Below are 25,191 nucleotides of genomic sequence, written 5' to 3' on the forward strand. Positions count from 1 at the left end.
AATTGTAATAGATCAGACTCATGTGTCCAGTTGTAGAGAGCAGTGGTTGTAGAAACCCATTCTCTCAGTTTTTTCAACCCTAATTCAAGCTGGCAATTTGAACAAGTGTTACAAAAAATTGTAATGTTGCCTATTTCTATATTTAAAGCTGTGTCCATTATTTTTTGGTAATATATAATATGATTTATTTATTTTAAATAAGCCTATATATTTCATATGTGAAAAATGTATGTATGCAAATGTTTTGACCATTGTCTGAGATGATGTTTCCTATTCAAATGACAGTGGTTATCTCTAAGAAGGGAAGTAGAACTATGAAAGATTCAAGGAGGATTTCATTATTTTAATATTTTAATTTTATCTTTTTTATATTTTAAATTATATTTTTATTGAGGTTTAATATTGCTTTGCAATACTGTATGCTTTAGGGGTTAGGGATACAGGTTCACACATATTTAAACATATATTACCACACTACACCCACTACCAAAAAACACACCAAAACACCAACAATCATCCATAACAGTCCATTGAACCCCCCTCTTGCCTTTTCTCCCTACTCCCATCCCTTCCTCTCTGATAGCCTCAAATCTGTTGTTAGATTTTGAGGGTTTGATTTGGTTTAGTTTTGTCTGTTTCTTTATATATATATATATATATATATATATATATATATATATAGTTTACATATGAGTGAAATTATCTTGCATTTGTCTTCTTCTGACTTATTTTGTTTAGCATTATTACCTCCAGTTCCATAAATAGCGTCACAAATGGCAGGCTTTCATCTATTTTTTTTTTATAGCTGAGTAGTATTCCATTGTACAGTTGCTGTTATTTTCTTCATGAAAAAAAATAATAACTTTAGGCAATAACTGAAAATTCTACATTACAAAATCATGTCTCTGTTCCCCTGTTTTAACATTAAATAATTTAAATAATATTAAGAACAATTAGTGTTGTAATATGTCAAATAAAATCAGGTAGACTGTTATTATGATACATGTCATAATTGTAGTTGTCAAGCATATATAACATCTTACCAGACCTTTGATCCAGAGTTTTATTAGATCTATTCATATACATGAGCTGTCCAGGAAATTTAGATCATTCTTTCCCTATGTTTTTCAATATAGCATGTCATATAATCATGAATATTTGTTGTGGTCTTGTCTATTCAGAAACCTGCTGCTGTAAAATAGCTTCCCCATAAATGTCAAGTAACGTAAAATTGAATGCCTATATTTAAATAGATTTTAACAGATAATAAAACTCTTGAGATTAAAATGGTTTCATTCAGGGAGGCAGACAATTCTTTCCACAATGTGCAATTTATGTGTCACGTTATGTAAAATACAATTTTAAAAATACTTTTTAAAAAGCAGAAATGAAAAGTATCTATTGAATAAAAAAAGGAAGCTAGTGTTCTCATTGCAGGTCTAGTTGAAAATGTGAACTATAATGACAGGGTACAAACTTCTATTTTCTAAACATTGCTTTGAGTAGATTTCCTTCCTGTTAATTCCTATGAGGGTTATTCCAGAAATTCAAGCTATCAAAACAGAATTTTTACCCACAACCTAACCTTTCTTCATTTAAGGCAAAACAAAAAAAATTAGAGGATTTTGACTCACTGTTATATGAAGCATAAGAGAAAATTGCTTTTCCATTTACAGGTATGCACTTGGCACTTTATCTCTGAATATCCAAGATATATCACAGCTTACAATTGGTTCACCAGCACAAAGGATGTATCTTTTCTCTTGAGAAAACAGCTAATGACAGTCTTTCACTCACCAAATATTAAAATGGACATGCAAAATTAGATGTGTGATGAAGAGTATTTTTTAAAAGATCATTTTTTTGACTAATAAATATTCAACAGTTTCTAGTATGGGCTGGAGATAGGAAAGGGGGTATAGAAATCCAGTTAGGTTGCCAAAATAGTTTATGCATAAGGGAAAACAGCTGTATATAAGGGGTGACATATGGCTTCCAAAAGAGGGGCTACATATGAGAGATGTGTGTTCACAAGTCAGAGACAACCAAGAATACATTTGAGGTTGTGACTACTGTACTATTGCACAGTTAACTGTGGAATGTTTCTTAAAATGGTGTCAGGAGGAGTGTTTCATGATAGGACTGGAACTTGTGTTATGTGATTTAAGGGAGGGTTCAGGAGCTAGAGATAATCCTGTGATTGGGTATCCTAATCATCCTGGTTTAGAAAGCAAGATATAGGCAGTAATCATAAAGCTATAATTTGTCCAGAACCAACAATCACTAGTATTAGCAAGGATAGGGTGATGATAGTTCACTTGTATTATTTGAACAGTATTTTTGTATAAGTTGATATGGATTTTTTATGTCTCTTTTTTTGTCTGTTTCTTGATTCATCATGGTTACATAATGCCTTGTCTGATGTTGCCCAGAGAACCCCACCTAGCTGACAGCACTGCTAGTCAGGGTTTTTCTCTCTGGTAATACAGTAAAATAAAATATATAATTGATGTTAAAAAATGTTTGATTTTATATAAGTTTGTGTGCAGAGAAAATTGCAAACAGCATTTAAAAATATGTCCCATGGTGGCACAGCGGTTGAGTGCTGGGTTGCGAGGCTGCCTGCAGCCTCTGCGGCGCTGGTTCGATCCCTGGCTGCTCCCCTGCCACCAGAGGAGGGTCCCACATGGCGCACAGACCTCTCCTGCCACCCGCTGCTCCCCTCAGCAGGGTACTATGGTCCTTCTGCCTGCTCTGCTCCCCGCTCTGGCTCTGGTGAATTCTCTCACCCTCCCGCACTTCTGACTGTACCTAGTGCATGTATAACCAAAACAAACAAACAAACAAACAAACAAACAAACAAATAAATAAATAAAGCATGCCTCTATTTAAAAAAAAAAAAAATGCCCCATGACCTATATTCTTATGTTGGCTGTCTCATTTAATTCTAAGACATTATAATGTCTGTCTCCATTTACTAGATGCAGCAATTAGTGGTGGCAGTCAATTAGGTAATTTGCTTGTACACAGACACTAAAAGGAAAGCTGAAATTCTAATTGTGTGTCCCAGATTCCAAACTACGTAATCTTTCTGCTTCCACAGTTTGAGGAACTTAGATTTGAAGTTATAATTTTAAGTTGGTGATGGTATTGTGGCAGACTTTGGGAGTAAATTGTAATAATTGACTTGGAGAGAAAAGATTTTTGAATTTTTTAAAACATGTTAAATTTGAAGTGATGCTAAATCATTATCTAACTGTCCGGTTATTCATAGTTAACCGCATTTTAAGCTTTTTATTGTGAAAGAAAAGCAGGGTAAATGTAAATTATATAAAATTGGATAACTTATGACATGCTGGGTATTTTGTAAAAAGAGAAATAAACAGTTTCTGGTTGATTGGATTTTTCTCTATGACTTTGTTTTTTTTTAACTTATGCATTTTGTTTGCTTTAGGCTATTTGTTTTGTTTTTCCAATTTTATGATGTGAAGGCATAAATAATTGTTTTGAAACTTGTTATTTTGTAATTAATCTTTTAATGTTATGAATTTTCTTCTATGAGATGCTTTGGTTGCATCCCACAAATTTTGATATATTATACTTTATTTTCTTTAAATGTAAACTGTTTCTCATTTCCCTTTTATTTTATTTTTTGACCCAGATTTTTTTTTAAGTATGTTATACTCTGATTTGTGCAATAGGGACACAATTATTTATCTTGTATAAACTGTAGAGTTCTTGGGGACCATAAAACAGGGAATAACTATTATTAATCTGCCACGTTAATCATAGAACCAACACAAAAAGCCACTTTTTTTGAGTGCCCTGATTCATGGTACCATAGATAGTAAAGTTACTGTGAATATTTTGCAAGTGTTAAATTTATGTTTCCTATTTTAAGTTCTTGCAAATTTTAAGTCCTTAAGTACTTTTCTTTTATTCCATCTGTTTTTCACTATTTTATTTTACAATGCCAGCATTATGCTTCACATTTTGATGCAAGGAGGAAGACTTACAATATTTAATAAAAAAGTAATAGAGCCATAAATAAATGCTTAAAATATAAAAATCATACATTTATTTATGGTAGCAACTTTCTTTAAAGCAGTCAAATAAAATAAAAAAAATACTAGGAGTAGGAAAAGCATTGTATATCCTTTTATAAAAGTAACTATCTGAATATTTTTCTTGTAAGAAAGGTTTCTTGGTGTTTTGATATTTGGAAACAATTGGATTTTGGTGAATGACAGAATGAATGTGGGGATCTCATATTTTCTTTCTTGAATGATTAATTGAAGTTACTTTGAGTGTCTTTACTCTTTCATTGATAGTCAAGGTATGGGTAGCCTGATCATTTTGATAGTGCTTTAAATCTATCTTAGAGGGGATGAATATATATTCTTCTAGAGTTAATTATTTTTCCTACTAAGGCAAGATACTTTTTTGTATTCTCACTCACATTTCTTTAATTATCTCGAGGCTCTCTATGCTAAATAATGGGAACAAGAAAAATTCTCAGTCTTTCATAAACATTGGTATTGTTCCTTTTAACTTTTTTGATATTTCTTTTCCTGACTGGGTAATGTCTGATGAAGCATGCACTGATCAGTACTTAACAGAATACCCAAATGGGTACCTCTGAAGTTCTTTAGAGTTCTGCTTCTATGCATCTGTATTCTTGATTATGCACTGCAAACTCCAGTCACTTGGGAAGACAGCCAGGACATGAGTGGATAGCTTTCCCTCTATCATAGTCTGGTAAATTTCTCCACCTAAGCAATCATAGGGCTTACCACATTTATTTCCTCTCAGGACACTATCCTTTATGCCAAACTATTTTCTTACATGCCTGTACTTCTTACTGAGTTTTGTAGGGGTTTTTTTGTTATTTATTTATTTTAAGATTTATTTATTTATTGATTGATACAAGCACTGGGTACAGTCAGAAGTGCAGGAGGGTGAGAGAATTCACCAAAGACAGAGTGGAGAGCAGAACAGGCAGACTGACGAAATACACTGCTGAGGGGAGCAGTGGGCAGCAGGAGAGGTCTGCGCGCTATGTGGGACCTTCACCAGGTGACCGGGGATCAAACTGGTGCTACAGAGGCTGCGGGCAGCGTCGCAACACAGTGCTCAACTGCTGTGCCACCGGGGAGGCCCTTTTTATTGTAATTTAAACAATGAAATATATGAATATGGTTTGTAAACCACAAAGTTTTATGTAGTCATTAAATTATTTTGCTAGTTTACATTTTCTAATATTTGTATTACGAATTAGCCTTAAAATTATATTTTAAAATAAAGAATCAGTGGTGAATACCACTTTATTATATGGATAATATAAAGGAATTCCTTAAAAAAATATAGATGATAATAGCAGGACGGGGGAGATTTGAACAAACTGAAGATACTCATTTGGGAGCTTGTAGTTAGTGAAAAATATGAAGTATAGTTGGAGTAAATATAATCTACCTTATTTCAAAGTATGGACTGATGAATTGAAATTGAGTGGGGTAATGGTCATGTGAATCTTGATGGTAAGAAAAATTACTTTTACTATATATTATACTGTACTACATACATGATACTTATATGTGACTCAGATTAGTTTATATTTTATGTTATATATATTCACCTCAAGACTATCCTAGTTATTATATCTACTTATTATTCTTTTGTTTATTTTATTCTTAATCAAATGTTATAATTCTGTGTTGATATAATCTTTCTTTTTTCCCCACAAATATATATTTCTGATTGATCAGAAGAGAATGCAATATTTAAATGTTTGCACAGTTGAGACATTCACTTTTTACATAATGTAAGTAATGTCTTTCTTTTTATTTTGCATATATGTAAGTAACTAATGTGTTCCTTATTGTGTTGCAGATATGAAATCTGCTGCTAAGACCTGATATTAGCTTTAAGGTAGGACACTTTCAATTTTTCCATTTTGCTTTTGATTTGTTTTTTCTATTTTAAATTTTGCATTTCAGAGCTACCTATACAAAGCATAATGGTGAACTTCTTTTTGAGAAAGTTAACTATATAAAAATGTAAATTATAAGGGGAGAAGTCCATTCATCTTCAGAGAAACTTTTCAGAGACAATTGAGTATATTCCTTGTCCAAAATTTTGTTTGGAATTATCTTAAACTATAAATTACAAAGATTTTGAATAAATAAAAGCTTGTTTTTTCTCTTCATCTTCAACTAATAATTACATGCTAATGCAAAAAAAGGTCAAAGATTGATTTTTAATGGAAAATTGTTGTAAATTATGTGGTATACCTATTTAATTTCAGATTTCATAAGGGAATTCCTAAAAAAAATCATGTAGATAATAATAGTAGGACAGGGGAAGATTTGAACAGACTGAAGTTACTCATTTGGGAGCTTATAGTTAGTGAAGAATATGAAGTAGAATTGGAGTAAATATAATCAACCTTAATTCACTGTATGGACTGATGAATTGAAATTGAGTGGGGTGATGGTCTGAGGCTGACATGTTTATTATATATTATGCCAGAGCATGCACTCTTTTTCAGATTCAGATAAGTAAGTGTCAGTGGGAGCAAATGATGGGGCATACTGAGTAGATGGGAATGGGGCTGATGTTGAATGATGTGAAGTTCAGCACATAGATATGGGGTGTTTTTATTTAAATTCAGAACAAGTGGTTATTCTGGTTAGTTATGAAATTAAGCTGTCCATGGATGGGCTGAAGGGTTAGGCTCTGCTAGTTTTCCTTTACCATATTTACTAGATTATTAAAGGGTAGTAAGAAAATCCCGATAAATGATAGCAAACATTAAGTTGTTTTAATATTTGTATAATGGCAATTTTTTAAAATTTATTTTATATGTAGTCAGTTAAATGCCAAATGAATCAAATAAAATGATTCCTTTTAGAAAATAGAAAATTTAGCACTTTCAAAACATTGAAATAAATGTCCAAAGGCTATGATGGAGGCTCCATGAAAAGACATATTTAAATGTGCACAGATCGTTTTATCTGCATATTGCATATATACTACTAAACACCATAGAACTCGATACAATAGGTTTTGCACATCTGTGCAATAATAGGTAAACTGGTAGAAATGATTATCTTAAATTGTGGTATCTCTATATTTAAATTGTAAAACATTTTATTTCTCTATAATCTTCTTCCATATTTTTTTAAATTTTTCTTAAGATAGATGGGTTAAAAATGTGACTAGGAAATGAAGATTTCAATCTAAATTATAATTATTTCCTACATCTGTTCTGATACATTTAGAATGGCTTGTGCTTATAAATTAGGTGTTAATGAAATAAAAATGTTGTAACCATGTGGAGCATCAGAGCTGCAATTGACTGAAGAAGATTTCGTAAATTCTCCAAGGATGCTCTACTGCAATGAAAGCTCTTGTGAGCTACCCACTATATACAAATTATGTCTTTATACACTTAACTGTTAAACTTAAAGTAAAAACAAAAATATTGCCAAAGGGAAGCATTACCAAAATGCTTTTAAAGACAAACATTCCACTTTTATTACTTTCTGTTTACTTTGCTTCTGAATCAATCAATTGCACAATGCATAAAAGGCATAGTGTTTTGTAGTCTTCTGAGCCACACTACAGGGACACAGGTTGAGAAATATGCCAAGTGGTTCTTAGAAGAGGCACTGGTATCACTGAGGGTCTGTCTTGCTTGCTTATCATTCTTAATGTCCTAATCACACTCTCTGGGCTGCTGTCTTGCAACACATTCTACTTTTGCTGACTAGAGGATATTGCAATTATATTTTTGTTGAGCCATGTGTCCAATTCAATAAAATTTATATCTAAATGAAATAGATTTCCATCAAAGAGATGAAATGAATAAATTTATAGTGACATCATTCCAAAGAAAGTCTTCCAACACAGACAGTTTGGTATTATTAAATTATTGTGAAATACTAAGAATTCACACTGAAAGGCTCTTGAAAACATTTCTAATTAGTTGTGGGCACAATGATGGAACTGATACTTAATCATTTTTCACAAGTAAACATTAGACTGTAATTTAACTGGCTGATTCAAAACAACTCATTCAGTATAATTCATGATATTTGTTGTCAGTGAAATGGAAGACTTTTTTTGTGTATAGAATGAATCTTTTTTAAAAATTGCCCCACAATATTTAAAAAAATACAATCTTCTTTATGTGACTTTCAATTTTGTATAGGATAAGCAACAATAATACACATTAATCAAAACAAGTAAAAATTATGTCAGTGACACAGTAATAACTGAATTCTAATAATTATATATAATAGCATTGAGATTTGAAAAATGATGAAAAAAAGAAAAATAGAACCAAAGGGAAGAATTTTGTCTAGATATGGCATCACTTTCCAATTTGAGATGACTGTCTGTAAAATTCTTAAATTGCTCCAAAGGTGTTTTATATGTGCCGTAGTAACTTGTTATAGTTTTACAAAGTAGAAATTTCTCCATATGTAACTTCACTTTCTCTTTTTTCCCAATGTCTCTTAAACATTTTTCACATCTTAGCTTTTCCTTTTGCTTGAAAATTGTGTGTTTCCATATAGTGGAAAAACTTCTGTGTTCATAAAGATGATGTTCTGCTACTTGTATAATCCTTTTAAAAAACTTGATAGCATTTTCCTCTTCTATTTCAATTTGTTACTTAAAGTTATTTATCACTACTTTTTCTCTATGAACCCACTAATTTGTAATATAAAGATATGTTATAGATAGCTTAGGATAGTACTACTATCCTAGGATATATTAATAGCACATAAATTAAACAAGTTTTATTCCTAATATACATTAACCTAGTAATTGGTACTTGGAATGTATTAACTGTAATAGCAGTATTATAAATATGCTATTTCCTCAGATTATGTTTAAAACGTTTACATAAGAGTATTCTAATGTAGATTTTACTTTTCAACTGACACTTCAGGAAAAAATATTTAGATAAGAAAATTTTATTTTTCTTCCAAGCACTAAATGAGATGGCTGGATTAATTTCAAAGTAGATATATATGAATATTATGCAAATACTGGACTTTGAAATCTCCCATCAAAAATGAGTTAAAATTTTATAAGATTTAGTGAACTGGGAAAGAAAATGTGTACAGTTCTGATAATTTTCACTTCCTTCTGCTGCTCTCTTCATTGATTACTCTGAGAGATTTTCCTTCTTTAGGTTGTACTAAGTCATTTGAAAATTGTGAAAATTAACTAGTGATCTCAAGAGTTTAATTTTTCTTTAGGTCTCTAATATATTAAGTCAGGGAGAACTTCAGTGAGTGTTCTGTAGCTTTTCTTTTCAATTGTAGGCTATTAAAAATGCTCAGGAACACACAATTTTATCCCACACATGCATAGAAGAAGGTTATCTGTGCACAGATAGTTTTGTTCTGTTGAAAAGATTCTAATGATTCTTTTAGTTGTTCATTTTCATGAACAAACTAAAAGTTGTTTTAGTTGTTTCATTTTCATTTTCATGTTCATTTATGAAAAGAATGAGGTCAGACATAGTGTCCTTTGTGAAATAAATATCTATATTTTTATTTTCTCCTTTCTTGGTATACTGGTCAAACTCCAAAACATTCACTCACTTGTCATTGCAAGATTAACACTGAGCCCTTGTGAGTTTTTTTTTTTTTAATGATAGTAGTTTTATTCCTGTGTTAATAAACGTGTCTTCAAACAAAAGAAGCCAAGGAATCATGCCAAGTAATTTTGTTATCAATTATTATTATTTAACTGTATAACCTGCTTTTGATCTTCTCCATTTCTGATGTTAGATTTAGATGTGATATATTATAGAAGAAAATGCCTTTTCTCACACCAAAGTCAATATAATAGATTACCCTTCCATAAAACTGCTGTAGGCAGTTAGTATTACGGGTTTTTATTTGTTCATTTATAGTCACACTTAGATAGTTTTTCCCCTAGCAATATTCACAATATTCTCAAATGGTTTGGTCACTAAAATGGACAGTTTTAGGTAGAGGGAGATTAGTTCTTGCTACAGTCCTGTTCTATATTTGAGATAGCTGATAAGAGTACTCTTTCCTTCTGTTCTTGTCTAGATATTAGGTTTCCCTCATGTTCCTTATAATATTTCACAACATTTTACTATTTTGACAGCGTTTGTATGGAGGTACTTTGGACTAACCCATTTTTTAAAAGTAAAGTCTTTTCTAGGGGTCTCAACCAGTGCCATGGCTTCTGAGCATAGCCTATTTGTTTCATTGCCAGTGCAGGTCTAATGTGATTTTAAGCTTGTATGTTGAACTTTACTTGGGTACTATCTTCGTTAGTGTGTCGTGTAAACTCTATTGAATAGAGCTGCCCATGTTGATCCATTTCCGTGGTTCACATCCTGATATGTGTGGCCAACTTCTTTATTCTGGCAGTACTCCTGATTGACTTGCTTACTTTCATTTGTGCCCCCATAAACCTTTACACCTGTTCTTCTCTTTGCAAGATAGTTCTTACCCTGACTCTGCCTTGGGATCTCATCCCTCACTGGAATGATAGTAGGAACAACTCAGATGAAATGTGGGAAAGCATGTTTTCAACAGTACAACCATCTCTAAATATTAGATTTTAGTTTTTTTAATAATAAGATACTATGTACATGGGGCCTCCATAGTGGCATGAGTTCGATTCCTGGCCCAGAAGCTAAACCACATGGCACAGCAGATCTCTCCTGTGTTGCCCACTGCTCCCCCCCCCCGCAGTATATTTCAGTAGATTCACCTGTTCTGCTCCCCACTGTGTCTCTGGTGAATCCTCTCGCCATCCATACTTCTGGCCTACACCTCAGCTCTTGTATGCATAAATACATAAAAATAAATCTTTAAAAGAAGGTATTTTGTACACATCAAATGTGGTCAACAAGTAAAAATGTCTTTCTTCCAGATTTGTGCATTCTGCAGTATTCTCTTTTAGTGATAACAGCATTTTCTAACCAGTTGTCAGAGAAGAAACTTGGAGTTATTTGTGATAGCTTATTCAGCTTTACTTTTATTGTAAATCAATCACCAGTTCCACAGATAAACATTCTTATTATATTTCAAACTTCCAGTTTTATTTGACCCCTCTATATATAAACCCTTCAGTCCATAATAAAATATTACTTTCTTTCAGGGACTGCATGTCTAATTGATTTTTGTGCATAGGCACATCTTCCTATTTCTTGCCAGATCTGTGGTCCATATAACTATACTATTTATGTAATCTAAATTAAATTAGGTTACCCATGTGCCTAAGTCCTTTGCTAGTGTTTCTTGACATTGAATATGCACTGACCTCACTTGGAAAGTTTAGCAGAATGATGGATAAGTAACTCTGGATTCAGTTTTTAGTTTCCATGTTTCTAGCAAGTTCCCAGTTGATCACAATTTGCCATAGGTAACATTTGAAGCAAAGATTAGATGACCTCCACCTATACTTGGAATGAAAAACACAACCCATCAATGGTCTATAAACCACAATTACCCTGCTCATTGTCTTCTTGAACATCATGTCTTAATGTCTTGATCATCTTCACTTTCCTCCATGATCTACATCTTGGGTCTGCCTTAAGTTCCTTGAAGGCATGATGCTAATTTATCCTCATAGTATTTGTATTAGCCCTTCAATGTGTTTGGCATACCACACCTCCTGCCCAATACACACCCATTATGGGACATTCCTTTCTGTGGTAGATGTCTCATTTTACTCTTATTACTTTAAGGATGTCTTAATGGATTCTAAATATGGTTCAGTGCTTCTTTTTACTTTTCATTATAGCCTACATCTTTTCTGTCATAGCACTTATTTAATATATAATACTAAATAAGTATATTATCAGAGTTTGAATTTCGGTAAACCCTCATAGATTTAAATTCATTAAAGGCAATTTCTTTTCTCTGTTTCAATGCTAAAGTCCATGTGCCTAACACAGAAGATGCTCTGTTTTCTGCATGTAGTCACATAGTTGATTTACACAAATAGTAATTAGCAGTGGTATTTATGAAGAGTATCTGTCCTTTTTCTTGATATATGGGCAGATTTCACGAGATTTAGTGTTTTGTAAGCTACCGAAGACAGAAGTACAGATATTAATGGTTTTAGCTGTTGTCAGCTGGGGGAAGTAAAGAAAAACTCCCTGATAGTCATGGCCAGTGGTGAAGAGCACGATGATAGATGGGAGAGAGACTTAACTCCTATGGAAATGTGCTGACAGTTAAGTAATACACTATTGCTAACTAGTTTTAGTAACTACTAAAGGTGCAATAAAAAGGACTCAATGGAGAACATATAGGGGAGATGATATCTAGGTTGTTTTTGGTTAGCTATAATAGTGTCAGGTTAAGTCATTACAGTTCAGAAGAGGAAATTGTCATAGCTTGGAGGACCAAAAAACCAAATCGTTTTTCTGTGTTCTTAACTTTTAACTCTATATGTTCCAGAAATCTGTACTTTTATTTTTTATACTTTATTTTTCCAGCTATTCCATTTAAATTTGATCCATTTTAGTATTTGTGGTATGGTGGGAAGTGTGTGTTCAGAGGAGAGGAAAGTGGGGTGAAATAAAAATGAGTCATTCTTAAATATTTCTTCAAGCTTGAGCACATTTCCTTCTTTGAAAGTCTATCTGTAAAGCTAAAATGGTTTTGCATAGCAAAAGAAGCTATTATTAAAACAAAAAGACACTACTGAATGGGAGAAAATGTTTGCACCTCCTATATATGGCAAGGGACTGATATCCAAGCTCTATAAAGAACTCATACAATTCATTGAAAAGAAGACAAACCAATCAAAAATGGATAGAAGAACTAAATAGACACTTCTTCAAAGAAGACATTAAAGATGGATAATAGGCACATAAAAAAGAGCTCATCATCATTTATCATTGGGGAAAGGCTAATCAAAAACACAATGAGATACCATTTCACACCTGTGAGAACAGTCCGTATTGAAATGTCTAGAAGCAATAAATGTTGGTAAGCATATGGAGAAAAAGGAACTCTCACACACTGTTGGTTAGGATGTAAACTTGCCACCCTTTATGGAAATAGTGTGGATGTTTCTCAAAATATTAAAAATTAGATCTGAAAGGGCCTCCCCCGGTGGCACAGGTGGTTGAGCACAGCGCTGTGAAGCTGTCCACAGACTCTATAGCACCGGTTTAATCTCAGCTGGCCTGCAAAGGTCCCACATGTCATGGCAGACCTCTCCTGTCTCGCCCACTGCTCCCCTCAGCAGTGTATTTCGTCAGTCTGCCTGTTCTGTTCCCCACTCTGTCTCTGGTGAATCCTCTCACCCTCCTGTGCATCTGGCCTGTACCCTGGTTCTTGTATAAAATAAATAAATAAATCTTTAAAAAAATAAAAATAGATCTAACATATGATCTAGCAATTCCACTGTAAGTTATAAATGCAAAACACTAATTTGAAGGGATATATGCACTTCTGTGTTCATGGCAGCACTATTTATAATATCCAACTTACGGAAACAACTTAAGTGCCCAAAGGCAAATTAGTCAATTAAGAAGATATGTTATATTTACAGAGTGCAATACTAGTAAACAATGAAAAAAAAATGAACTCTTGCCATTTTGCAAGATCATGGATGGAACTTATAGTAATAAGCAAAATAAGTCAGAAGGAGAAAGACAAATGTATCATTTTCTTATATGTAGTATATATATATATATATATATATATATATATATATATATATATATATATATAAAACAACAAAGGGTCAATCAAAACCAAACCGAAAAAGAAATGCTAGAAATATGACTGTAAAATGAGGAAGTAAAATGGGAGAGTAGAGAAAAAAGGCCAGAATGGGCACAATGGACTACTGTCAAGGAATGAGAGTGCCTTGAGGCTGGGTGTGGTGTGGTAGCATAAGCCTGAACAGGTGGGGTCTTATATTTCTGAATCATATACAGTGTTATAAAACAATGTTACCTTAATATAATAATAAAGAACCATTTGCTTTTGACAAGGATCAGTGTTCAGCATGACACTTATTAAAAAAATAAATTAGATGCTATAGTACTGCAAAATTACTTTCTCTTATATCACATGACCTTTCAATGAAAACATAAGAGATTGCTCCCATTTGCAAGGGTTATATTTTTCGTGGTGTCCTATTAGGTGATTTTTAACATGATATTAGAAGTGCTAATTGCTATAGTGAACTCAAAGGTGAAATCACATCCCATGACTTGATTTTGTATCTTCACTAAGCCTGAAGTCAAATGACCTAAAACTGAAAATGACAACAAACTATTACTTTGTGCTTTAGCCTAAATCAGGGAGACAAAATAGAGTTTATTGGAAAGGAGGTACAAATAATTTAAAAAACTGTCAGTTCTATGTGTGCTCCTTGACTTTTAAAAGATGCATTGTATTTTTTAGGAGTAAATGTGTTGTTAGAATTCAGTGTTTGTCAGTTTTCTTATTCTAAAGGTATTTTAAGTATTCGGTCCAGTAAACATTCAGTGATTTTCCACATTTGTTTTTTGGTTTCCTTCTGCTTTTTTAATCTGCCAGATTTGTTTTATGTTTCCACTTTAATCATATATAGAAAGGAGATTCTGTGTGCCACTTAGGAATTCATCAGCCAGGGCATCTCCAACCATATTACAATGGACAGGGTAATTTCTTAGATTTTTTCCAGTGTAATAGCTCAGCCACCATTGGTATTTAAGAAATAAGGAGGATATTCAAATTGCTGCCATAAATCCAAACTATATCTCCTTCTATATATCAACTTTGATAATATTAGAATATTACAGAATATTAGAAGTGTGTGTTAAAATTAAGTCTCATTGCCATTAGTGTTATTTTGATTCTTATGAACAAAAATAGGAAAATCAGGATTTTTATTATATTTCAAGTTTAGAGTTTGATTACTGTGGTAATGGATTTCCTTAGCAGTTTGGTTTTTTTTCACCATCACATTTGATCTTTTTTTAAATTTTATTTTATATTTTTTTACATCATTTTTCATTTTTGCACAATGTATGCAATTTCGTCTTGGTTATATTGCCCATAAAATTCCCACCCCCCCTTACATTTGATCTTATTGCACAAGTCTTCTTTTCATTGTTCTGTTTATACAGACACATTGAAAAATTATGAAAAAGTTAATATACTTTAAAATTTTATAACAAGCTCACAGATATTACATGATAATGAATAAGCTTGAACTTGAATGCATGGCACTTACAGTGTTGGTGACTTAAGTGCGGTAGATATTTTTCATATGTCAGAATTGACTTCATTTAAAACTAAGCATAAATAGATTTAGGTCCCATGTAAAAATAACTGGAATGATGTCACCAAATGGCAAAATGTCATTCCTGACTTTGATTCTCTTTAAAAAAAGAACATTTCACAATGATTCATGAACAAGATACTGCTGAGAGAATTGTAGAACATGGGGGGTGAGTCTAAAGTACCATGTGCACCACAGAGACCAAGAAGACTGCGTTGGAAGGCTAAGAAAAAGCACCTTTATGCAGACCACATTGTCCTTTCCCCAGGCAACTAGAGTATCATGTGGAGAAGACTCTGTTCCTCTCTCGGTAGCTGTGTTGTTACTCTGACTGCCTGAGATGAGTAAGGGGACTTTCAACAACCATGACGTGGACAGTGCAGACTGAGTTCATACCCTCAGTTCCGAAGAAGTAATCTCAATCAGCCACTGTTCATTGCAAAACAAAGTTTGTAGCACATTCTAGCCAGGAAACTAAGTAGGAGGTCTATCTACCTAATTTAAAGCCTCTAAAAAGGATTTTTGCCAACTCTAGGGCCTTACCTGTCCAGACAAACAGCTGAGTCATAACTCCACCCACTATGGAGTATGGATCCCTATCTACATTGACCAGAAGAATTGGATAGGGCACCTGGTAGTTTTGGAATCTAACAATGTTTGAACTAAGTGGGGGCCCAGAATAAAGCCAGTACTGAACTTGGAGCATTTCCCTGCTATATCCAGCAGGGGGATAAATTTATAGGCAAACTGAAGGTAGTTCCAAGACCCTCCCAAATGAGAAGTCTGTTTGGGAAAGATTGTGAGATGCTAGTTTTTCCTCCCCAGTGTACCCAGGCAAGGAAATTGAGGCATACCCGCCCCCCCCCACCTGAGAATCCCAGCCCCATCTGAGTAGAAAACTTGATAAGAATACCAGAAGTGTAACCCAGCAACACTAGAGCCAGGAAGGAATAGAGAGCAGGATTTGTAGTCTGTGGAGCAAAGTGAGTGGCCTTGTTTGGCCAGGGAACTTGGAACATGCATCTGCTTGAGTTTAGATGGCAAAGAACTTTGCTGGCTTTAGAACTATTTTACCATGTATTTGGGTAGGCGATTAAATTTGTAATTAGGCTCTTCGATAAATAAATCTTCTAGCTAGCCCAGCCAGTGAACCTAAGCAGAGTACATTAGAATCTGTGTAACCCATCTAACAGCTCTGTTTACAGTGACATTTGACATAACCCACAGCTTTCTCTACTTCAGAGCAAAACTCTTGGCTTTACCTGACCAGGAAATACAGTGTACACTATTGTACACTATTCAGTTCACCAAATAGTAAGCTCTTTACGCCCTATGTCCCATCCTGTTGCCCTGACAGGGCAGGGAAATTAATTCATAGACCCATCTTATGCTAAATATAATACTTAGTCCCAGCTATCTATTAAACCTAACCAGAGAATTCAAGCAACCATCAAGCCTACAGAGTGACGGGTGAAAAATGAAGCCAGCCATTCTAGCCAACTGTTCTTAGCCAATGGCATTCCCACATATCCCTGACCTAGAGTTTAAACAGTTGCCTCACCCAGGAATAAGCCATAATAGCATGCCCCATCTGCCCAAGGATATTATCAGCAGACATGGCCAGAAAATCAAATTGAGCTGAAGATGAACTGTCTCTGCCAAAGCAAAGCTATAAACTCTGTAAGAGGAGTTCAATTACTCAATGTGTGGATACCAGCAAAATGAGTCAAAGATCATGAAAAATTCAGCAATATGATATCACCAAAGAAAACTAGTGAAGCGTACATAACTGACCTACAGAAATGGAGGTCTACAAATGCTCAGAAATGATTCAAAATAATCTTAAGAAAACTTAGTTAACTATAAGAACACATAGAAAACTAAAGAAATTTAGGAAAACAATGCATAAACAAAATGAAAAGCTAAACAAGATAATTGAAACCATCACGAAGCCCCAAGCAAATCCTAAAGTTAAAAAATACAATAACTTAGTAGCTGAAGTAAAGAATTCAATAAAGAGTCCTAAGACTCTTTTCCATGCCAAAGGAAAAGAATCAGTGACCTGGGAAGTGGAATATCTGAAATTATACATGAACAGCACCAAAAGAAATAAAGTGTGAGGAAAGCGTAAGGGACTTATGGAATACAATGTTTACATTGTGAAAATTTCAGAAGAGGAAGAGGAGAATAGAACAGAGTGTAAATTTAAACCTGAGGAGATCAGTGGCTATTCATATCCATGGTGTCCAACCAAGGTTTACAAATAGATTTAATCCAAAGAGGGTTACACTGAGATTTATTACAATTAAATAATCTGAAGTAAAAGAAAAATAATTTGAAAAGCATCAAGAAAATGAAGTTATTTCCAAAGGAACCCCCATGAAACTAGTGTTGGATTTCTCAACAAAAAAATTTCAGACCAAAAGAGAGTGTATTGAGGAACTAAAGGGATGATAAAAGACATGTGAAGCAAATGATAACACTCCTCCCTCAAAAACAAGCAAGGATATATATATATATATATATATATATATATATATATCAGACAAAAAAGACATTAAGCTAAAAGTAGTAAAAAAGAGTCAAAATATCATTCTAAAATGATATCTATAATATCCATCATTATAAAATGATGGCTCAGACCATCAAGAATGTATAATAACTGTAAAGTTTATGTACCTAACATCAGAGTTCCTAAAGCCAAAAGTAATAGAACTGAAAATACAAATGAACAGCAATACAATAAGTTGGGTATTTAATGCCCATTTTCAAAAATGTATTGGACAACCAGACAGAGAATCCATAAGCAAATCAGCAAATTTCAGTTACATTCTAAGCCAGTGAAAGTAATAACCTTACATAGAACATGCTATCCAAAACAGAAGAATACACATTATTTTAAGAGCAAATGAAACATTTTCTAGAATAGACCTATGGTGGGAAATAAAACAAGTCTTAGAAAATTCAAGAAGATTAAAATCATACCAGGTATCTTCTGTGGTCATATTGGTATAAAACTAGAAAGCAATAGCAAGTGGAAAACTGGAATGCTCATTAATACAAGGAAATTAAACAACACTCTCTTGAACAACAAATGGATCGAAGAAGAAATTGTGGGAAATAAAAAAAGTTGGGGGGGGATAAATTAAAATAGGAAAAAAAGTACCCAAATATGGACTACGACAAAAGAAAATAGATCCATAGCAATAAATGTACACATTATGAAGTTAGAGTCCTGAATAAACAATCTGAATATATATTTAAGGAACCAGGAAAAGAAGAATAAACTAAATGCAGTGTTGATAAGGCAGAAATAACAAAAGAATATGATGAAAAAATAAATATAGAACAAATAAGAAGTAAAAAATTAACCAAGCTGAAGAGTTGGTACTTTGAAAAGATAAAAACAAAATAAATAAATCCTTAAACTAAACGAGGAAAAAAAGAGAGAGACTCCAAGTCAACTAAATTTTAGGTGAAAAAGGAAACATTGCAATACAAATTCTCATAAGATGCAACTATGAGGGTCTCCTTGGTGGCGCAAGGGGTTAAGATGCAGCCTATGAAGCTGTTCGCAGCCACTGTAGCACAAGTTCGATCCCCAGACGGGGAGCTACCCACATGGCGCAGCAGCAGACCTCTCCTGACTGGCCTGCTGCTCCCCTCAGCAGTGTATTTCAGTCAGTCTGCCGGTTCTGCTCCCCACTCTGTCTCTGGTGAATCCTCTCACACCCCGCACCTCTGGCCTGTATCCCAGTTCTTGTATGAATAAATAAATAAATCTTTAAAAAAAAAGAAAAAAGATGCAACTATGAAAAGTTAGAATTCAACACCCTGGACAAACTAGCAGAAATGCAAAAATTCTTAGATTCAATCTATCATGACTGAATCAAGAATAAAGAGAAACTATGAATAGACCATTTACTAGTGAGGAAATTGAATAGGTGAACAAAAATCTCCCTACAGAGAAAAGCCCATTGCAAGACAGCATAACTGGAGAATTGTATCTAACACATATAGAAGAAATAACACCAATCCACCTTATACTCTTCCAAAAATTTTGAATTGGAGGAAATTCTCCCACACTTACTTTATAAGAACAGCATTAACCTGATTCCAAAGCCAGAAAAGGTCACTAGAGAAAGGAAAAGTACAGGTAAATATCCCTGATGAATATAGATGCAAAAATTGTCAAAATAAAAAGTTAAGTCCTCAGTAAAATACTAGCTAACTAAATTCAGCAGCATATTAAAAGTTATTTATCCTTTCACTGCAATAGTAGTTCCACATATAAAAATAAACCTTTGTGATAAATTCATAAATAAAATGAAACAAGAGTCATACGATCATATTAATAGACATAGAAAAATTGACAAAAATATTTTCCATGATAAAACACTTAATATTAAGTAAGTATAGAAAAATTGAATCTCAATATAATAAAGGTCATGTATGACAAAGACAAAGCTAATATACCCATTACCTCCAATATCAGAGACAAGACAATGGTGCCCACTATCTTTACTCACATTTAATATAGTGCTAGAAGTCTTAACTATAGAGCAATCAGGCAAGAAAGTAAATAAGACGTAAATTGGAAAGGAAGAAGTAAAATTTTATCTATCTACACATGACCTGCTTTTATATATAAAAAATCATAAAGACACAAGCAAAAATTGCTAGATCTAATAAAAAAATCAGTAAAGTTGCCTATTACAAAATTAATATTAAAAAAGCAGTATTTCTATACACTAACATTAAATTTTCTGAAAAGGAAATAAATTCTTAACAATTATAATAGCATCAGACAACAAAATATTTACTAATAACTTAACCAAGATGGTGAAAGATCTTGCTTCTAAAACTACAAAAACATTGATAAATTGGGAAAAAATAATAAAAAATAATCCTGTGTCCATGCACAGGGGAAATTAATAGTGTTAAACAGTCAATGCTACTAAATATCTCTTACGGATACAATGCAACCCCTGTGTAGATTACAGAGACATTTTTCAAAGAAGTAGAAGTATTATTCATATTCATATGGAGCCATCAATTATGAAATGGGTAAAGAAATTTATTTTTCTAAAGAAAATATATGAATAGCCAACAGGTACTTGAAGAGGTGTTCAAGTTCGGTAGCAATTTGAAAAATACAAGTTAAAACCACATTTAAACATCACTTCATGTCTGTTAGAATGGACTTGATAAAAAAGACAAAATAGGGCCTCCCCGGTGGTGCAGCGGTTGAGCACTGGCTTGCGAAGCTGCCTGCAGCCTCTGCAGCGCCAGTTTGATCCCCAGCTGCTCCCCAGCCAACGGAGGAGGGTCCCACATGGCGCGCAGACCTCTCCTGCTGCCCGCTGCTCCCCTCAGGAGTGTACTTTGTCAGTCTGCCAGTTCTGCTCCCTGCTCTGGCTCTGGTGAATTCTCTCACCCTCCCGCACTTCTGACTGTACCCAGTGCTTGTATAAATAAATAAAAAATCTTAAAAAAAAAAAAAGACAAAATAACCAATACTGGTATAGATGTGAGAAAAAGGATACCATGTGCAAATGTTGCTGGGATTATAATTTGCTATAGTCACAATGGAAAACATCATGGATTATCTTCAAAAAATTAAATATTCAGCTATCAGATGATTCTACAATCACATTTCTGGGAGCATATCCAAAAGGAAATGAAAACTAACTCAAAAAATATCTGCATCTTCATATTCGTAGTTGCATGACTTATATAATTTTATATAAATCACAGCTTCTTTATTCATCCATCTTTGAACATTTAGGTTCTTCTATGACTTGGCCTATTTGTGTGTGTGTGTGTGTGTCTGTGTGTCTGTGTGTGTAATGAAATATTATGAGACACACGGGAAATGAGAATAATCCTGACATCATACCATTTGCTACCATGTGGATGGACCTTGAAGGCATTTTGCTAAGTGAAATAAATCAGACAGAGAAAGAAAAATACTGCATATATGGTTTCACTAATGTGTAGATTCTTTAAAAAAAATAAAAACTGCTAGAAAAATAAATCAGATTGTGGTTACCAGAGGTGGGAAGTGATGATAGGGAAGTTGGTCAAAGATATAAATTCCAGTTCTAAGATAAATAATAGGAAATATAATGTACCACACAATGAGCTTGGTTAGCATTGTTGAATGGTAAGTAGGAATGTTGTGGAGAGTAAACCCTAAGAGTTCTCATTACAAGGAGAAATATTTTATTTCTGTTGTTTTGATTATGAGATGTGGGACGTTAACTAATTTAGTGTGGCAATAATTTTACACTATGTAAATGTAAATCAAAGTATTTTGCTGTCTTCCTTAAACTTACATAGTAATGTATGTCAATTATTTCTTAATAAAACTGAAAAAAATATATAACCCCTTTCTCTCTCTTTTGTCCCCCTCAAAATTCACTTTTACAAAATGATTTCTAGGCAGTTGCTACATTAATTACTATTCCAGGAACTCCCTCAAGTACTCCACTTCACTCAGTCCCTCCTGCTAATATAGCTATTCTGCTAATCCCAGCTTCCCTAACTAACTCTTCTGTATTCCAGCTGATCCCTCTACCCCAGGTGCCTCCAGATGGGTTTGCTATTCCAATTAGACCAGACACTAGGATTACCAAAGTTTATCCCTTAAGTGAATTTCTAATTTGTTTCTGACTTCAATCTACTCACACCCCTAATTTCTTTTTCTCCCAAACTGAGGTTTTCAAAAAATAAATAAAAGAAAAATAGCCCAGAATCTCTATTTCCACATGTATCCATCAAAGAAAATAACAAACATAAATTGATAATGCTCTGATATCAAGTTTTACCCTCTTTGCTTTTGAATTGGTCCACAAGTTGGCACCTCAGGCAGAAAGATAAAACAGTTTGGAAATCATTTATCCAATGATTAGCAAATTGTGGACCATGATTCAAAGTCAACTCTTTACCTATTTTTGCATTGCCCTTGAGCTGTACATATTTTTAAGCAGAGTATTTCTTGACATGTGAAAACTATGCTAAATTAAAATTTCAATGTCTATAGATGAACATGTATCAAAATACAGGTAAGTTCTTTTGTTCTTGTGTGATTTACAACACTGAAGCTAAGTAGTTATAACTAATAGTCCATGGTACACAAAGTCTGAAACATTTACACTTCTGCTCTTTGTAAATAATGTTGCCAAATGCTACTTTAAAATATGAACTTTTATAGTTGCTCACCCCTAGAAATCATTTACATTTTGTTAAAATATGATAAATACAACTATTAATATATTCAAACTCATGTAACTAAATAAAATTAAAGAGAAATTATATATTCAAGTACATGTAAGCATTAGGGTACCTAAGGCTTAAGAAGTCTCTGTGAAGGAAAAATAAATCATAAATTGAAGAAAAATAGTTTTTCCTTAAATTCAGAAGACCCCACTTAATTTTATCAGCAGAATATTTTAGTCTGTTCACTGAACATCTGAATTCTGAAGGCACATCACTTCAGAATTTCTGAATCTGAGGCTACAGCTAGTGACCTTCAACCAGTTTCCTGACTCAGCTCTAATAAGGGCCAAGAATATATCCCAACTCATTTCACCTGTCAACTCCATCTCGCCTAAGACTAACAGAACAGTTTTGTTCTGTGTTATTCCACACCCTCTTTAAAGCAGCATACATGTAGCTTTATGAGAGAAATATGATTAAAATGAAATATATATGAGAAACTTTTTTTAGCAAATATAAAAATATTCATTGAGATGTTATTTGAAGTGATCTTTGAAGAATGGATGGTATTTTGACATGTGAAAATGGAATTGTAGTAGTAATTTAGGTGGAAGATACTTTTGGTGGGTGCATAGAGTAGGTATTTGAGAAAAATGTGCTTTGAAATTGTTTGAACAAATACCATGTACATAAAAATTACGGGATTTAAGTTGAAATTACAATGTGGACTATTTTGAATGTGAAAATCATGTGTTAAGCAGTCGAGGTTCTCTCAAACTTATTGGAAATAGAAGGGTATTATCAAACATTTGCTTTGGAATCACAGTCTCTTAAGTAGTGACAGTGCAATGCAGAGGTGGACCACGCAATATATTGAGATGTTGAAGAAAATGTTAGACTGTCTTCTTTTTCTTTCTTTTTAATTTACAATATCAAAATAATGAATTGTTATACAGAATAATTGGGTGGATCTGGCATGGCATTCAGTCTCTGTGTCATATCCCCATGTTACGAAAACACCCTTAAGGAAGTGTGATGATTTCAAACCAGTAGGGATCATCGTGCGCCCCTCATTCCTTCTAACGTTTTAGTTCACTGCTATTTATTGACATTTCTGTTTACCTGGTTAGTGGATTTATATGTCACAATATCCAGTTTTAGCTGAGCTTAACTTTACAAAATAGATGAATGTTTAAGATAAAAAAAAGTTGAAGATCAAATAATTCAAGTCCAAGAAATCACCAAGAAACAGTCGTAGTCACAAATTTCATTATAAACTGTCCCAATATAATGTGGCCAGTTTTGATATAACCTGTCGTCAAGTTGACTAAAAGCAAACTATTAAGTGGGAAACTGGTATATGCCCAACTGTCCACTGTCATTAGTGATATAAGTTAGCAAGCATGCTTAGGTAGCAATTTAAATATTTAAATATTTAATATATAAAATATTTAATATTTTATAAAAATAAATGGAAGTAATACCTGTTGAAAATATTATTGGATGGCATGGTTTAGGTGAAAAAAATCAGGAAACATACTTTAAACGTGAGAATCAGATGTCTTGATAAGTGTGCATTGGTATCAAGTTGGGGAAAGAGCTGAAGTTGGGAGTTCATTTTTTTCTTGATTTTAACAAAGAATTATTAAAAATTGGTTTCTTTGTTTTTACTAGTGTATTTTTTGAGTGGAATCTGACAGTCTAAGTGATCCCTGCAAAGAGAAAAGCTAACAGTAGCAATTAATTGACCCATATTTTCAGTAGTGATCTCTGCGTGAAGTATAGAGAGAACAGATGTTTTCTGTTTTAAGTTGTGTGTGTGTTTTATTTCCCACTTGTCATGCTGTAGTAAGCATTGTTGCAGCAAATGTTTAATGTTGAGAAACATTAATATACACTTTTGGAGGTTGTCATTTCATGTTACTTCATATTACAAGAGTTGCTCTGTGAACTGAGTTTAAAAACTTGCAAGTTCTGGGCCTCCCTGGTCGCACAGCACTATGAAGCAATCCGCAGCCTCTGCAGCAAGAGTTCGACCCCAGGCCAGCCGGTCGATCCCAGACCTCTCCTGCTGTGCTTGCTGCTCCCCTCACAGTGTGTTTCAGTCAGTCTGCCTGTTCTGTTTCCACTCTGTCTCTGGTGAATCCTCTCACCCCCTGCACCTCTGTCCTGTACCCCAGCTCTTATGTGCATAAATGGGTAGGTCTTTAAAAAAAAAAAAAAACTTGCAAGTTCTGAAAGTTAGCATGTCTCTAAAGTAATTTATCCATGTACTCATGTTTTTAATTAATATGGAGTTGAATTAATGACTGTACCATATATTAGATAACTGGAATGGTTTAATGCATAAATGCAAAATTTATGCTCTAAATTTTATTTATTTTTGTCAGTCATGTTGTAATTTGCATGGTTTGCTTGCTGCTTCATATGCACACAAATAATATTGTTTTCATGTCTTAATTTATGGATTGTAGTATTTTAGTATAAAACACCTACAATGAAAGATTTCTGTATAAGATGGAGAAGTACTTTTAACAACAATGATAATAATTCTGACAATGATGTAGCCCATCAATGTTATTTTTAATATGCTAATGATTAAAATCATGGGACCCTCAGTGTCTTCTCAAAGCTGAAACTTTTGGATCCCATGAATACAGTAATTAATGCTGTCTCCCT

The 25,191-nt window shown here is 33.5% G+C and overlaps 1 protein-coding gene across 1 annotated transcript in view; it reads left to right on the forward strand.

Annotated features, from left to right (window-relative positions):
- Positions 1-25,191, forward strand: part of TENM2 (teneurin transmembrane protein 2) — a 3,493,894-nt gene that overhangs the window by 522,522 nt on the left and 2,946,181 nt on the right. The window contains exon 8 of the mRNA XM_054691588.1: positions 5,890-5,928. The gene's annotated coding sequence lies outside the window, so the exon portion shown is untranslated. The remainder of the gene's footprint in view (positions 1-5,889; positions 5,929-25,191) is intronic.

The sequence above is a fragment of the Talpa occidentalis genome, unplaced genomic scaffold, assembly GCF_014898055.3.
Source record: "Talpa occidentalis isolate TD23 unplaced genomic scaffold, MPIMG_talOcc4v2.1 talOcc4.9, whole genome shotgun sequence".
NCBI lineage: Eukaryota > Metazoa > Chordata > Mammalia > Eulipotyphla > Talpidae > Talpa > Talpa occidentalis.